The following is a 13437-nucleotide window of genomic DNA, read 5'->3' as shown; positions in this document are numbered from 1 at the left end:
ACACACAAAGCCACGCCTGCCTCCCTGGGAAAAGGCTGAAAAAACTAAGTTTTTTGGAGGGAAAACGCACGGGAGCCGAAAAGGGGGCCGGCCTGCTTGCCCAGAGAGTCGAGACGCGGGAAAGTGCACAGAGGGAGCACGGGAACGGAGACGGGGAGGGGGAGGGGGAGAGAGAGACACACAGATGGACGAGAGACGAGACCCGAGAAGAAGGAGCTCCAGTCCACCTCGCTTGCTTGCTTGCTTGCTTGCTTGCTAGCTACGTCTGTCTTTTCACCGCTGAGAGAAGGTGGTGCACCGCTCCCGGAGGCGCTGCAATACCGGGCCGATGCGTGGAGAGGACGGAGCAAGCTCCTGATCCAGCTCCCTGTTCCAAAAATCCGTTTAATATGTGGTCCCCCGATGGGGGACGTATCAGATATTAAACTGATAAGAACAGATACTACACTTGATCTTAGCCAAAAGGCCGAGAAGCGATGCCCGACGCCGGCCTTGGGCGGGCGCGCGGGCGTCCGGCTGGCGCGCAGCGGCGCAGGCCGACGCCTCGGGAGCCCGGTCCGCACGCGGCTGCCGGCCGCCCGGACTCCGCTCTCCCCCTCTCTTGCCTGCCTGCTTGCTCGCCTGCCTGCCCGCCAGTCCCGGGCGGGGGCCCTGCTCTTGGATCTCCTGTCAACGGCCCGACAACGACCGCAGCCGCAGGGGGGCGCCAGCCGGCCGGCCTCCTTAGCTTAGGCCCCTCCCACCAGCAGCAGCTGTGCCGAGCGAGCTGCAAGCGAAAGCGGACCGTCGGCACCTGCGGGCAGAGGCAAGGGGCAGCGCTCTCTCGGGAGGGACGGGGACACACACACACACAGACGCGCGCGCCTGCCCGCCTGCCGGAAAAAAAGGAAGAAAAGGTGTATATACTAAGTTTTTTGGAGGGAAACCGCCCGGCTGTCGAAAGGGGCCCGCCTGCGAGGACGGGGACACACACACACACACACACACATACACACACACACACACACAAAAGCCACGCCTGCCTCCCTGGGAAAAGGCTGAAAAAACTAAGTTTTTTGGAGGGAAAACGCACGGGAGCCGAAAAGGGGGCCGGCCTGCTTGCCCAGAGAGTCGAGACGCGGGAAAGTGCACAGAGGGAGCACGGGAACGGAGACGGGGAGGGGGAGGGGGAGAGAGAGACACACAGATGGACGAGAGACGAGACCCGAGAAGAAGGAGCTCCAGTCCACCTCGCTTGCTTGCTTGCTTGCTTGCTTGCTAGCTACGTCTGTCTTTTCACCGCTGAGAGAAGGTGGTGCACCGCTCCCGGAGGCGCTGCAATACCGGGCCGATGCGTGGAGAGGACGGAGCAAGCTCCTGATCCAGCTCCCTGTTCCAAAAATCCGTTTAATATGAATATGTGGTCCCCCGATGGGGGACGTATCAGATATTAAACTGATAAGAACAGATACTACACTTGATCTTAGCCAAAAGGCCGAGAAGCGATGCCCGACGCCGGCCTTGGGCGGGCGCGCGGGCGTCCGGCTGGCGCGCAGCGGCGCAGGCCGACGCCTCGGGAGCCCGGTCCGCACGCGGCTGCCGGCCGCCCGGACTCCGCTCTCCCCCTCTCTTGCCTGCCTGCTTGCTCGCCTGCCTGCCCGCCAGTCCCGGGCGGGGGCCCTGCTCTTGGATCTCCTGTCAACGGCCCGACAACGACCGCAGCCGCAGGGGGGCGCCAGCCGGCCGGCCTCCTTAGCTTAGGCCCCTCCCACCAGCAGCAGCTGTGCCGAGCGAGCTGCAAGCGAAAGCGGACCGTCGGCACCTGCGGGCAGAGGCAAGGGGCAGCGCTCTCTCGGGAGGGACGGGGACACACACACACACAGACGCGCGCGCCTGCCCGCCTGCCGGAAAAAAAGGAAGAAAAGGTGTATATACTAAGTTTTTTGGAGGGAAACCGCCCGGCTGTCGAAAGGGGCCCGCCTGCGAGGACGGGGACACACACACACACACACACACATACACACACACACACACACACACACAAAAGCCACGCCTGCCTCCCTGGGAAAAGGCTGAAAAAACTAAGTTTTTTGGAGGGAAAACGCACGGGAGCCGAAAAGGGGGCCGGCCTGCTTGCCCAGAGAGTCGAGACGCGGGAAAGTGCACAGAGGGAGCACGGGAACGGAGACGGGGAGGGGGAGGGGGAGAGAGAGACACACAGATGGACGAGAGACGAGACCCGAGAAGAAGGAGCTCCAGTCCACCTCGCTTGCTTGCTTGCTTGCTTGCTTGCTAGCTACGTCTGTCTTTTCACCGCTGAGAGAAGGTGGTGCACCGCTCCCGGAGGCGCTGCAATACCGGGCCGATGCGTGGAGAGGACGGAGCAAGCTCCTGATCCAGCTCCCTGTTCCAAAAATCCGTTTAATATGTGGTCCCCCGATGGGGGACGTATCAGATATTAAACTGATAAGAACAGATACTACACTTGATCTTAGCCAAAAGGCCGAGAAGCGATGCCCGACGCCGGCCTTGGGCGGGCGCGCGGGCGTCCGGCTGGCGCGCAGCGGCGCAGGCCGACGCCTCGGGAGCCCGGTCCGCACGCGGCTGCCGGCCGCCCGGACTCCGCTCTCCCCCTCTCTTGCCTGCCTGCTTGCTCGCCTGCCTGCCCGCCAGTCCCGGGCGGGGGCCCTGCTCTTGGATCTCCTGTCAACGGCCCGACAACGACCGCAGCCGCAGGGGGGCGCCAGCCGGCCGGCCTCCTTAGCTTAGGCCCCTCCCACCAGCAGCAGCTGTGCCGAGCGAGCTGCAAGCGAAAGCGGACCGTCGGCACCTGCGGGCAGAGGCAAGGGGCAGCGCTCTCTCGGGAGGGACGGGGACACACACACACACAGACGCGCGCGCCTGCCCGCCTGCCGGAAAAAAAGGAAGAAAAGGTGTATATACTAAGTTTTTTGGAGGGAAACCGCCCGGCTGTCGAAAGGGGCCCGCCTGCGAGGACGGGGACACACACACACACACACACACATACACACACACACACACACACACACAAAGCCACGCCTGCCTCCCTGGGAAAAGGCTGAAAAAACTAAGTTTTTTGGAGGGAAAACGCACGGGAGCCGAAAAGGGGGCCGGCCTGCTTGCCCAGAGAGTCGAGACGCGGGAAAGTGCACAGAGGGAGCACGGGAACGGAGACGGGGAGGGGGAGGGGGAGAGAGAGACACACAGATGGACGAGAGACGAGACCCGAGAAGAAGGAGCTCCAGTCCACCTCGCTTGCTTGCTTGCTTGCTTGCTTGCTAGCTACGTCTGTCTTTTCACCGCTGAGAGAAGGTGGTGCACCGCTCCCGGAGGCGCTGCAATACCGGGCCGATGCGTGGAGAGGACGGAGCAAGCTCCTGATCCAGCTCCCTGTTCCAAAAATCCGTTTAATATGTGGTCCCCCGATGGGGGACGTATCAGATATTAAACTGATAAGAACAGATACTACACTTGATCTTAGCCAAAAGGCCGAGAAGCGATGCCCGACGCCGGCCTTGGGCGGGCGCGCGGGCGTCCGGCTGGCGCGCAGCGGCGCAGGCCGACGCCTCGGGAGCCCGGTCCGCACGCGGCTGCCGGCCGCCCGGACTCCGCTCTCCCCCTCTCTTGCCTGCCTGCTTGCTCGCCTGCCTGCCCGCCAGTCCCGGGCGGGGGCCCTGCTCTTGGATCTCCTGTCAACGGCCCGACAACGACCGCAGCCGCAGGGGGGCGCCAGCCGGCCGGCCTCCTTAGCTTAGGCCCCTCCCACCAGCAGCAGCTGTGCCGAGCGAGCTGCAAGCGAAAGCGGACCGTCGGCACCTGCGGGCAGAGGCAAGGGGCAGCGCTCTCTCGGGAGGGACGGGGACACACACACACACAGACGCGCGCGCCTGCCCGCCTGCCGGAAAAAAAGGAAGAAAAGGTGTATATACTAAGTTTTTTGGAGGGAAACCGCCCGGCTGTCGAAAGGGGCCCGCCTGCGAGGACGGGGACACACACACACACACACACACATACACACACACACACACACACACACAAAAGCCACGCCTGCCTCCCTGGGAAAAGGCTGAAAAAACTAAGTTTTTTGGAGGGAAAACGCACGGGAGCCGAAAAGGGGGCCGGCCTGCTTGCCCAGAGAGTCGAGACGCGGGAAAGTGCACAGAGGGAGCACGGGAACGGAGACGGGGAGGGGGAGGGGGAGAGAGAGACACACAGATGGACGAGAGACGAGACCCGAGAAGAAGGAGCTCCAGTCCACCTCGCTTGCTTGCTTGCTTGCTTGCTTGCTAGCTACGTCTGTCTTTTCACCGCTGAGAGAAGGTGGTGCACCGCTCCCGGAGGCGCTGCAATACCGGGCCGATGCGTGGAGAGGACGGAGCAAGCTCCTGATCCAGCTCCCTGTTCCAAAAATCCGTTTAATATGTGGTCCCCCGATGGGGGACGTATCAGATATTAAACTGATAAGAACAGATACTACACTTGATCTTAGCCAAAAGGCCGAGAAGCGATGCCCGACGCCGGCCTTGGGCGGGCGCGCGGGCGTCCGGCTGGCGCGCAGCGGCGCAGGCCGACGCCTCGGGAGCCCGGTCCGCACGCGGCTGCCGGCCGCCCGGACTCCGCTCTCCCCCTCTCTTGCCTGCCTGCTTGCTCGCCTGCCTGCCCGCCAGTCCCGGGCGGGGGCCCTGCTCTTGGATCTCCTGTCAACGGCCCGACAACGACCGCAGCCGCAGGGGGGCGCCAGCCGGCCGGCCTCCTTAGCTTAGGCCCCTCCCACCAGCAGCAGCTGTGCCGAGCGAGCTGCAAGCGAAAGCGGACCGTCGGCACCTGCGGGCAGAGGCAAGGGGCAGCGCTCTCTCGGGAGGGACGGGGACACACACACACACAGACGCGCGCGCCTGCCCGCCTGCCGGAAAAAAAGGAAGAAAAGGTGTATATACTAAGTTTTTTGGAGGGAAACCGCCCGGCTGTCGAAAGGGGCCCGCCTGCGAGGACGGGGACACACACACACACACACACACATACACACACACACACACACACACACAAAGCCACGCCTGCCTCCCTGGGAAAAGGCTGAAAAAACTAAGTTTTTTGGAGGGAAAACGCACGGGAGCCGAAAAGGGGGCCGGCCTGCTTGCCCAGAGAGTCGAGACGCGGGAAAGTGCACAGAGGGAGCACGGGAACGGAGACGGGGAGGGGGAGGGGGAGAGAGAGACACACAGATGGACGAGAGACGAGACCCGAGAAGAAGGAGCTCCAGTCCACCTCGCTTGCTTGCTTGCTTGCTTGCTTGCTAGCTACGTCTGTCTTTTCACCGCTGAGAGAAGGTGGTGCACCGCTCCCGGAGGCGCTGCAATACCGGGCCGATGCGTGGAGAGGACGGAGCAAGCTCCTGATCCAGCTCCCTGTTCCAAAAATCCGTTTAATATGTGGTCCCCCGATGGGGGACGTATCAGATATTAAACTGATAAGAACAGATACTACACTTGATCTTAGCCAAAAGGCCGAGAAGCGATGCCCGACGCCGGCCTTGGGCGGGCGCGCGGGCGTCCGGCTGGCGCGCAGCGGCGCAGGCCGACGCCTCGGGAGCCCGGTCCGCACGCGGCTGCCGGCCGCCCGGACTCCGCTCTCCCCCTCTCTTGCCTGCCTGCTTGCTCGCCTGCCTGCCCGCCAGTCCCGGGCGGGGGCCCTGCTCTTGGATCTCCTGTCAACGGCCCGACAACGACCGCAGCCGCAGGGGGGCGCCAGCCGGCCGGCCTCCTTAGCTTAGGCCCCTCCCACCAGCAGCAGCTGTGCCGAGCGAGCTGCAAGCGAAAGCGGACCGTCGGCACCTGCGGGCAGAGGCAAGGGGCAGCGCTCTCTCGGGAGGGACGGGGACACACACACACACAGACGCGCGCGCCTGCCCGCCTGCCGGAAAAAAAGGAAGAAAAGGTGTATATACTAAGTTTTTTGGAGGGAAACCGCCCGGCTGTCGAAAGGGGCCCGCCTGCGAGGACGGGGACACACACACACACACACACACACATACACACACACACACACACACACACAAAGCCACGCCTGCCTCCCTGGGAAAAGGCTGAAAAAACTAAGTTTTTTGGAGGGAAAACGCACGGGAGCCGAAAAGGGGGCCGGCCTGCTTGCCCAGAGAGTCGAGACGCGGGAAAGTGCACAGAGGGAGCACGGGAACGGAGACGGGGAGGGGGAGGGGGAGAGAGAGACACACAGATGGACGAGAGACGAGACCCGAGAAGAAGGAGCTCCAGTCCACCTCGCTTGCTTGCTTGCTTGCTTGCTTGCTAGCTACGTCTGTCTTTTCACCGCTGAGAGAAGGTGGTGCACCGCTCCCGGAGGCGCTGCAATACCGGGCCGATGCGTGGAGAGGACGGAGCAAGCTCCTGATCCAGCTCCCTGTTCCAAAAATCCGTTTAATATGTGGTCCCCCGATGGGGGACGTATCAGATATTAAACTGATAAGAACAGATACTACACTTGATCTTAGCCAAAAGGCCGAGAAGCGATGCCCGACGCCGGCCTTGGGCGGGCGCGCGGGCGTCCGGCTGGCGCGCAGCGGCGCAGGCCGACGCCTCGGGAGCCCGGTCCGCACGCGGCTGCCGGCCGCCCGGACTCCGCTCTCCCCCTCTCTTGCCTGCCTGCTTGCTCGCCTGCCTGCCCGCCAGTCCCGGGCGGGGGCCCTGCTCTTGGATCTCCTGTCAACGGCCCGACAACGACCGCAGCCGCAGGGGGGCGCCAGCCGGCCGGCCTCCTTAGCTTAGGCCCCTCCCACCAGCAGCAGCTGTGCCGAGCGAGCTGCAAGCGAAAGCGGACCGTCGGCACCTGCGGGCAGAGGCAAGGGGCAGCGCTCTCTCGGGAGGGACGGGGACACACACACACACAGACGCGCGCGCCTGCCCGCCTGCCGGAAAAAAAGGAAGAAAAGGTGTATATACTAAGTTTTTTGGAGGGAAACCGCCCGGCTGTCGAAAGGGGCCCGCCTGCGAGGACGGGGACACACACACACACACACACACATACACACACACACACACACACACACAAAAGCCACGCCTGCCTCCCTGGGAAAAGGCTGAAAAAACTAAGTTTTTTGGAGGGAAAACGCACGGGAGCCGAAAAGGGGGCCGGCCTGCTTGCCCAGAGAGTCGAGACGCGGGAAAGTGCACAGAGGGAGCACGGGAACGGAGACGGGGAGGGGGAGGGGGAGAGAGAGACACACAGATGGACGAGAGACGAGACCCGAGAAGAAGGAGCTCCAGTCCACCTCGCTTGCTTGCTTGCTTGCTTGCTTGCTAGCTACGTCTGTCTTTTCACCGCTGAGAGAAGGTGGTGCACCGCTCCCGGAGGCGCTGCAATACCGGGCCGATGCGTGGAGAGGACGGAGCAAGCTCCTGATCCAGCTCCCTGTTCCAAAAATCCGTTTAATATGTGGTCCCCCGATGGGGGACGTATCAGATATTAAACTGATAAGAACAGATACTACACTTGATCTTAGCCAAAAGGCCGAGAAGCGATGCCCGACGCCGGCCTTGGGCGGGCGCGCGGGCGTCCGGCTGGCGCGCAGCGGCGCAGGCCGACGCCTCGGGAGCCCGGTCCGCACGCGGCTGCCGGCCGCCCGGACTCCGCTCTCCCCCTCTCTTGCCTGCCTGCTTGCTCGCCTGCCTGCCCGCCAGTCCCGGGCGGGGGCCCTGCTCTTGGATCTCCTGTCAACGGCCCGACAACGACCGCAGCCGCAGGGGGGCGCCAGCCGGCCGGCCTCCTTAGCTTAGGCCCCTCCCACCAGCAGCAGCTGTGCCGAGCGAGCTGCAAGCGAAAGCGGACCGTCGGCACCTGCGGGCAGAGGCAAGGGGCAGCGCTCTCTCGGGAGGGACGGGGACACACACACACACAGACGCGCGCGCCTGCCCGCCTGCCGGAAAAAAAGGAAGAAAAGGTGTATATACTAAGTTTTTTGGAGGGAAACCGCCCGGCTGTCGAAAGGGGCCCGCCTGCGAGGACGGGGACACACACACACACACACACACACATACACACACACACACACACACACACAAAAGCCACGCCTGCCTCCCTGGGAAAAGGCTGAAAAAACTAAGTTTTTTGGAGGGAAAACGCACGGGAGCCGAAAAGGGGGCCGGCCTGCTTGCCCAGAGAGTCGAGACGCGGGAAAGTGCACAGAGGGAGCACGGGAACGGAGACGGGGAGGGGGAGGGGGAGAGAGAGACACACAGATGGACGAGAGACGAGACCCGAGAAGAAGGAGCTCCAGTCCACCTCGCTTGCTTGCTTGCTTGCTTGCTTGCTAGCTACGTCTGTCTTTTCACCGCTGAGAGAAGGTGGTGCACCGCTCCCGGAGGCGCTGCAATACCGGGCCGATGCGTGGAGAGGACGGAGCAAGCTCCTGATCCAGCTCCCTGTTCCAAAAATCCGTTTAATATGTGGTCCCCCGATGGGGGACGTATCAGATATTAAACTGATAAGAACAGATACTACACTTGATCTTAGCCAAAAGGCCGAGAAGCGATGCCCGACGCCGGCCTTGGGCGGGCGCGCGGGCGTCCGGCTGGCGCGCAGCGGCGCAGGCCGACGCCTCGGGAGCCCGGTCCGCACGCGGCTGCCGGCCGCCCGGACTCCGCTCTCCCCCTCTCTTGCCTGCCTGCTTGCTCGCCTGCCTGCCCGCCAGTCCCGGGCGGGGGCCCTGCTCTTGGATCTCCTGTCAACGGCCCGACAACGACCGCAGCCGCAGGGGGGCGCCAGCCGGCCGGCCTCCTTAGCTTAGGCCCCTCCCACCAGCAGCAGCTGTGCCGAGCGAGCTGCAAGCGAAAGCGGACCGTCGGCACCTGCGGGCAGAGGCAAGGGGCAGCGCTCTCTCGGGAGGGACGGGGACACACACACACACAGACGCGCGCGCCTGCCCGCCTGCCGGAAAAAAAGGAAGAAAAGGTGTATATACTAAGTTTTTTGGAGGGAAACCGCCCGGCTGTCGAAAGGGGCCCGCCTGCGAGGACGGGGACACACACACACACACACACACACATACACACACACACACACACACACAAAAGCCACGCCTGCCTCCCTGGGAAAAGGCTGAAAAAACTAAGTTTTTTGGAGGGAAAACGCACGGGAGCCGAAAAGGGGGCCGGCCTGCTTGCCCAGAGAGTCGAGACGCGGGAAAGTGCACAGAGGGAGCACGGGAACGGAGACGGGGAGGGGGAGGGGGAGAGAGAGACACACAGATGGACGAGAGACGAGACCCGAGAAGAAGGAGCTCCAGTCCACCTCGCTTGCTTGCTTGCTTGCTTGCTTGCTAGCTACGTCTGTCTTTTCACCGCTGAGAGAAGGTGGTGCACCGCTCCCGGAGGCGCTGCAATACCGGGCCGATGCGTGGAGAGGACGGAGCAAGCTCCTGATCCAGCTCCCTGTTCCAAAAATCCGTTTAATATGTGGTCCCCCGATGGGGGACGTATCAGATATTAAACTGATAAGAACAGATACTACACTTGATCTTAGCCAAAAGGCCGAGAAGCGATGCCCGACGCCGGCCTTGGGCGGGCGCGCGGGCGTCCGGCTGGCGCGCAGCGGCGCAGGCCGACGCCTCGGGAGCCCGGTCCGCACGCGGCTGCCGGCCGCCCGGACTCCGCTCTCCCCCTCTCTTGCCTGCCTGCTTGCTCGCCTGCCTGCCCGCCAGTCCCGGGCGGGGGCCCTGCTCTTGGATCTCCTGTCAACGGCCCGACAACGACCGCAGCCGCAGGGGGGCGCCAGCCGGCCGGCCTCCTTAGCTTAGGCCCCTCCCACCAGCAGCAGCTGTGCCGAGCGAGCTGCAAGCGAAAGCGGACCGTCGGCACCTGCGGGCAGAGGCAAGGGGCAGCGCTCTCTCGGGAGGGACGGGGACACACACACACACAGACGCGCGCGCCTGCCCGCCTGCCGGAAAAAAAGGAAGAAAAGGTGTATATACTAAGTTTTTTGGAGGGAAACCGCCCGGCTGTCGAAAGGGGCCCGCCTGCGAGGACGGGGACACACACACACACACACACACACACATACACACACACACACACACACAAAAGCCACGCCTGCCTCCCTGGGAAAAGGCTGAAAAAACTAAGTTTTTTGGAGGGAAAACGCACGGGAGCCGAAAAGGGGGCCGGCCTGCTTGCCCAGAGAGTCGAGACGCGGGAAAGTGCACAGAGGGAGCACGGGAACGGAGACGGGGAGGGGGAGGGGGAGAGAGAGACACACAGATGGACGAGAGACGAGACCCGAGAAGAAGGAGCTCCAGTCCACCTCGCTTGCTTGCTTGCTTGCTTGCTTGCTAGCTACGTCTGTCTTTTCACCGCTGAGAGAAGGTGGTGCACCGCTCCCGGAGGCGCTGCAATACCGGGCCGATGCGTGGAGAGGACGGAGCAAGCTCCTGATCCAGCTCCCTGTTCCAAAAATCCGTTTAATATGTGGTCCCCCGATGGGGGACGTATCAGATATTAAACTGATAAGAACAGATACTACACTTGATCTTAGCCAAAAGGCCGAGAAGCGATGCCCGACGCCGGCCTTGGGCGGGCGCGCGGGCGTCCGGCTGGCGCGCAGCGGCGCAGGCCGACGCCTCGGGAGCCCGGTCCGCACGCGGCTGCCGGCCGCCCGGACTCCGCTCTCCCCCTCTCTTGCCTGCCTGCTTGCTCGCCTGCCTGCCCGCCAGTCCCGGGCGGGGGCCCTGCTCTTGGATCTCCTGTCAACGGCCCGACAACGACCGCAGCCGCAGGGGGGCGCCAGCCGGCCGGCCTCCTTAGCTTAGGCCCCTCCCACCAGCAGCAGCTGTGCCGAGCGAGCTGCAAGCGAAAGCGGACCGTCGGCACCTGCGGGCAGAGGCAAGGGGCAGCGCTCTCTCGGGAGGGACGGGGACACACACACACACAGACGCGCGCGCCTGCCCGCCTGCCGGAAAAAAAGGAAGAAAAGGTGTATATACTAAGTTTTTTGGAGGGAAACCGCCCGGCTGTCGAAAGGGGCCCGCCTGCGAGGACGGGGACACACACACACACACACACACACATACACACACACACACACACACACACAAAGCCACGCCTGCCTCCCTGGGAAAAGGCTGAAAAAACTAAGTTTTTTGGAGGGAAAACGCACGGGAGCCGAAAAGGGGGCCGGCCTGCTTGCCCAGAGAGTCGAGACGCGGGAAAGTGCACAGAGGGAGCACGGGAACGGAGACGGGGAGGGGGAGGGGGAGAGAGAGACACACAGATGGACGAGAGACGAGACCCGAGAAGAAGGAGCTCCAGTCCACCTCGCTTGCTTGCTTGCTTGCTTGCTTGCTAGCTACGTCTGTCTTTTCACCGCTGAGAGAAGGTGGTGCACCGCTCCCGGAGGCGCTGCAATACCGGGCCGATGCGTGGAGAGGACGGAGCAAGCTCCTGATCCAGCTCCCTGTTCCAAAAATCCGTTTAATATGTGGTCCCCCGATGGGGGACGTATCAGATATTAAACTGATAAGAACAGATACTACACTTGATCTTAGCCAAAAGGCCGAGAAGCGATGCCCGACGCCGGCCTTGGGCGGGCGCGCGGGCGTCCGGCTGGCGCGCAGCGGCGCAGGCCGACGCCTCGGGAGCCCGGTCCGCACGCGGCTGCCGGCCGCCCGGACTCCGCTCTCCCCCTCTCTTGCCTGCCTGCTTGCTCGCCTGCCTGCCCGCCAGTCCCGGGCGGGGGCCCTGCTCTTGGATCTCCTGTCAACGGCCCGACAACGACCGCAGCCGCAGGGGGGCGCCAGCCGGCCGGCCTCCTTAGCTTAGGCCCCTCCCACCAGCAGCAGCTGTGCCGAGCGAGCTGCAAGCGAAAGCGGACCGTCGGCACCTGCGGGCAGAGGCAAGGGGCAGCGCTCTCTCGGGAGGGACGGGGACACACACACACACAGACGCGCGCGCCTGCCCGCCTGCCGGAAAAAAAGGAAGAAAAGGTGTATATACTAAGTTTTTTGGAGGGAAACCGCCCGGCTGTCGAAAGGGGCCCGCCTGCGAGGACGGGGACACACACACACACACACACACATACACACACACACACACACACACACAAAAGCCACGCCTGCCTCCCTGGGAAAAGGCTGAAAAAACTAAGTTTTTTGGAGGGAAAACGCACGGGAGCCGAAAAGGGGGCCGGCCTGCTTGCCCAGAGAGTCGAGACGCGGGAAAGTGCACAGAGGGAGCACGGGAACGGAGACGGGGAGGGGGAGGGGGAGAGAGAGACACACAGATGGACGAGAGACGAGACCCGAGAAGAAGGAGCTCCAGTCCACCTCGCTTGCTTGCTTGCTTGCTTGCTTGCTAGCTACGTCTGTCTTTTCACCGCTGAGAGAAGGTGGTGCACCGCTCCCGGAGGCGCTGCAATACCGGGCCGATGCGTGGAGAGGACGGAGCAAGCTCCTGATCCAGCTCCCTGTTCCAAAAATCCGTTTAATATGTGGTCCCCCGATGGGGGACGTATCAGATATTAAACTGATAAGAACAGATACTACACTTGATCTTAGCCAAAAGGCCGAGAAGCGATGCCCGACGCCGGCCTTGGGCGGGCGCGCGGGCGTCCGGCTGGCGCGCAGCGGCGCAGGCCGACGCCTCGGGAGCCCGGTCCGCACGCGGCTGCCGGCCGCCCGGACTCCGCTCTCCCCCTCTCTTGCCTGCCTGCTTGCTCGCCTGCCTGCCCGCCAGTCCCGGGCGGGGGCCCTGCTCTTGGATCTCCTGTCAACGGCCCGACAACGACCGCAGCCGCAGGGGGGCGCCAGCCGGCCGGCCTCCTTAGCTTAGGCCCCTCCCACCAGCAGCAGCTGTGCCGAGCGAGCTGCAAGCGAAAGCGGACCGTCGGCACCTGCGGGCAGAGGCAAGGGGCAGCGCTCTCTCGGGAGGGACGGGGACACACACACACACAGACGCGCGCGCCTGCCCGCCTGCCGGAAAAAAAGGAAGAAAAGGTGTATATACTAAGTTTTTTGGAGGGAAACCGCCCGGCTGTCGAAAGGGGCCCGCCTGCGAGGACGGGGACACACACACACACACACACACATACACACACACACACACACACACACAAAAGCCACGCCTGCCTCCCTGGGAAAAGGCTGAAAAAACTAAGTTTTTTGGAGGGAAAACGCACGGGAGCCGAAAAGGGGGCCGGCCTGCTTGCCCAGAGAGTCGAGACGCGGGAAAGTGCACAGAGGGAGCACGGGAACGGAGACGGGGAGGGGGAGGGGGAGAGAGAGACACACAGATGGACGAGAGACGAGACCCGAGAAGAAGGAGCTCCAGTCCACCTCGCTTGCTTGCTTGCTTGCTTGCTTGCTAGCTACGTCTGTCTTTTCACCGCTGAGAGAAGGTGGTGCACCGCTCCCGGAGGCGCTGCAATACCGGGCCGATG

The 13437-nt window shown here is 63.3% G+C and overlaps 13 non-coding genes across 13 annotated transcripts; all 13 read right to left on the bottom strand.

The window, feature by feature from the left end:
- Window positions 1-287: 287 nt before the first annotated feature.
- LOC138227581 (U2 spliceosomal RNA) lies at window positions 288-478 on the bottom strand. Its single transcript, XR_011185038.1, has one exon. It is a non-coding gene; the product is annotated as a U2 spliceosomal RNA (small nuclear RNA).
- Window positions 479-1289: 811 nt separating this feature from the next.
- On the bottom strand, window positions 1290-1486 carry LOC138227575 (U2 spliceosomal RNA). The gene has a single exon (XR_011185032.1). It is a non-coding gene; the product is annotated as a U2 spliceosomal RNA (small nuclear RNA).
- Window positions 1487-2303: 817 nt separating this feature from the next.
- LOC138227580 (U2 spliceosomal RNA) lies at window positions 2304-2494 on the bottom strand. The gene has a single exon (XR_011185037.1). It is a non-coding gene; the product is annotated as a U2 spliceosomal RNA (small nuclear RNA).
- Window positions 2495-3310: 816 nt separating this feature from the next.
- On the bottom strand, window positions 3311-3501 carry LOC138227579 (U2 spliceosomal RNA). Its single transcript, XR_011185036.1, has one exon. It is a non-coding gene; the product is annotated as a U2 spliceosomal RNA (small nuclear RNA).
- Window positions 3502-4318: 817 nt separating this feature from the next.
- LOC138227573 (U2 spliceosomal RNA) lies at window positions 4319-4509 on the bottom strand. Its single transcript, XR_011185030.1, has one exon. It is a non-coding gene; the product is annotated as a U2 spliceosomal RNA (small nuclear RNA).
- Window positions 4510-5325: 816 nt separating this feature from the next.
- LOC138227562 (U2 spliceosomal RNA) lies at window positions 5326-5516 on the bottom strand. The gene has a single exon (XR_011185019.1). It is a non-coding gene; the product is annotated as a U2 spliceosomal RNA (small nuclear RNA).
- Window positions 5517-6334: 818 nt separating this feature from the next.
- LOC138227551 (U2 spliceosomal RNA) lies at window positions 6335-6525 on the bottom strand. Its single transcript, XR_011185007.1, has one exon. It is a non-coding gene; the product is annotated as a U2 spliceosomal RNA (small nuclear RNA).
- Window positions 6526-7342: 817 nt separating this feature from the next.
- On the bottom strand, window positions 7343-7533 carry LOC138227540 (U2 spliceosomal RNA). The gene has a single exon (XR_011184996.1). It is a non-coding gene; the product is annotated as a U2 spliceosomal RNA (small nuclear RNA).
- Window positions 7534-8352: 819 nt separating this feature from the next.
- Window positions 8353-8543, bottom strand: LOC138227618 (U2 spliceosomal RNA). Its single transcript, XR_011185075.1, has one exon. It is a non-coding gene; the product is annotated as a U2 spliceosomal RNA (small nuclear RNA).
- Window positions 8544-9360: 817 nt separating this feature from the next.
- LOC138227607 (U2 spliceosomal RNA) lies at window positions 9361-9551 on the bottom strand. Its single transcript, XR_011185064.1, has one exon. It is a non-coding gene; the product is annotated as a U2 spliceosomal RNA (small nuclear RNA).
- Window positions 9552-10368: 817 nt separating this feature from the next.
- On the bottom strand, window positions 10369-10559 carry LOC138227596 (U2 spliceosomal RNA). Its single transcript, XR_011185053.1, has one exon. It is a non-coding gene; the product is annotated as a U2 spliceosomal RNA (small nuclear RNA).
- An 818-nt stretch (window positions 10560-11377) lies between these two features.
- On the bottom strand, window positions 11378-11568 carry LOC138227585 (U2 spliceosomal RNA). Its single transcript, XR_011185042.1, has one exon. It is a non-coding gene; the product is annotated as a U2 spliceosomal RNA (small nuclear RNA).
- An 817-nt stretch (window positions 11569-12385) lies between these two features.
- On the bottom strand, window positions 12386-12576 carry LOC138227533 (U2 spliceosomal RNA). Its single transcript, XR_011184990.1, has one exon. It is a non-coding gene; the product is annotated as a U2 spliceosomal RNA (small nuclear RNA).
- Window positions 12577-13437: the final 861 nt, after the last annotated feature.

This window comes from Lepisosteus oculatus, unplaced genomic scaffold (assembly GCF_040954835.1).
Source record: "Lepisosteus oculatus isolate fLepOcu1 unplaced genomic scaffold, fLepOcu1.hap2 HAP2_SCAFFOLD_382, whole genome shotgun sequence".
Taxonomy (NCBI): domain Eukaryota; kingdom Metazoa; phylum Chordata; class Actinopteri; order Semionotiformes; family Lepisosteidae; genus Lepisosteus; species Lepisosteus oculatus.
This window is presented reverse-complemented; position numbering and strand designations above follow the sequence as displayed.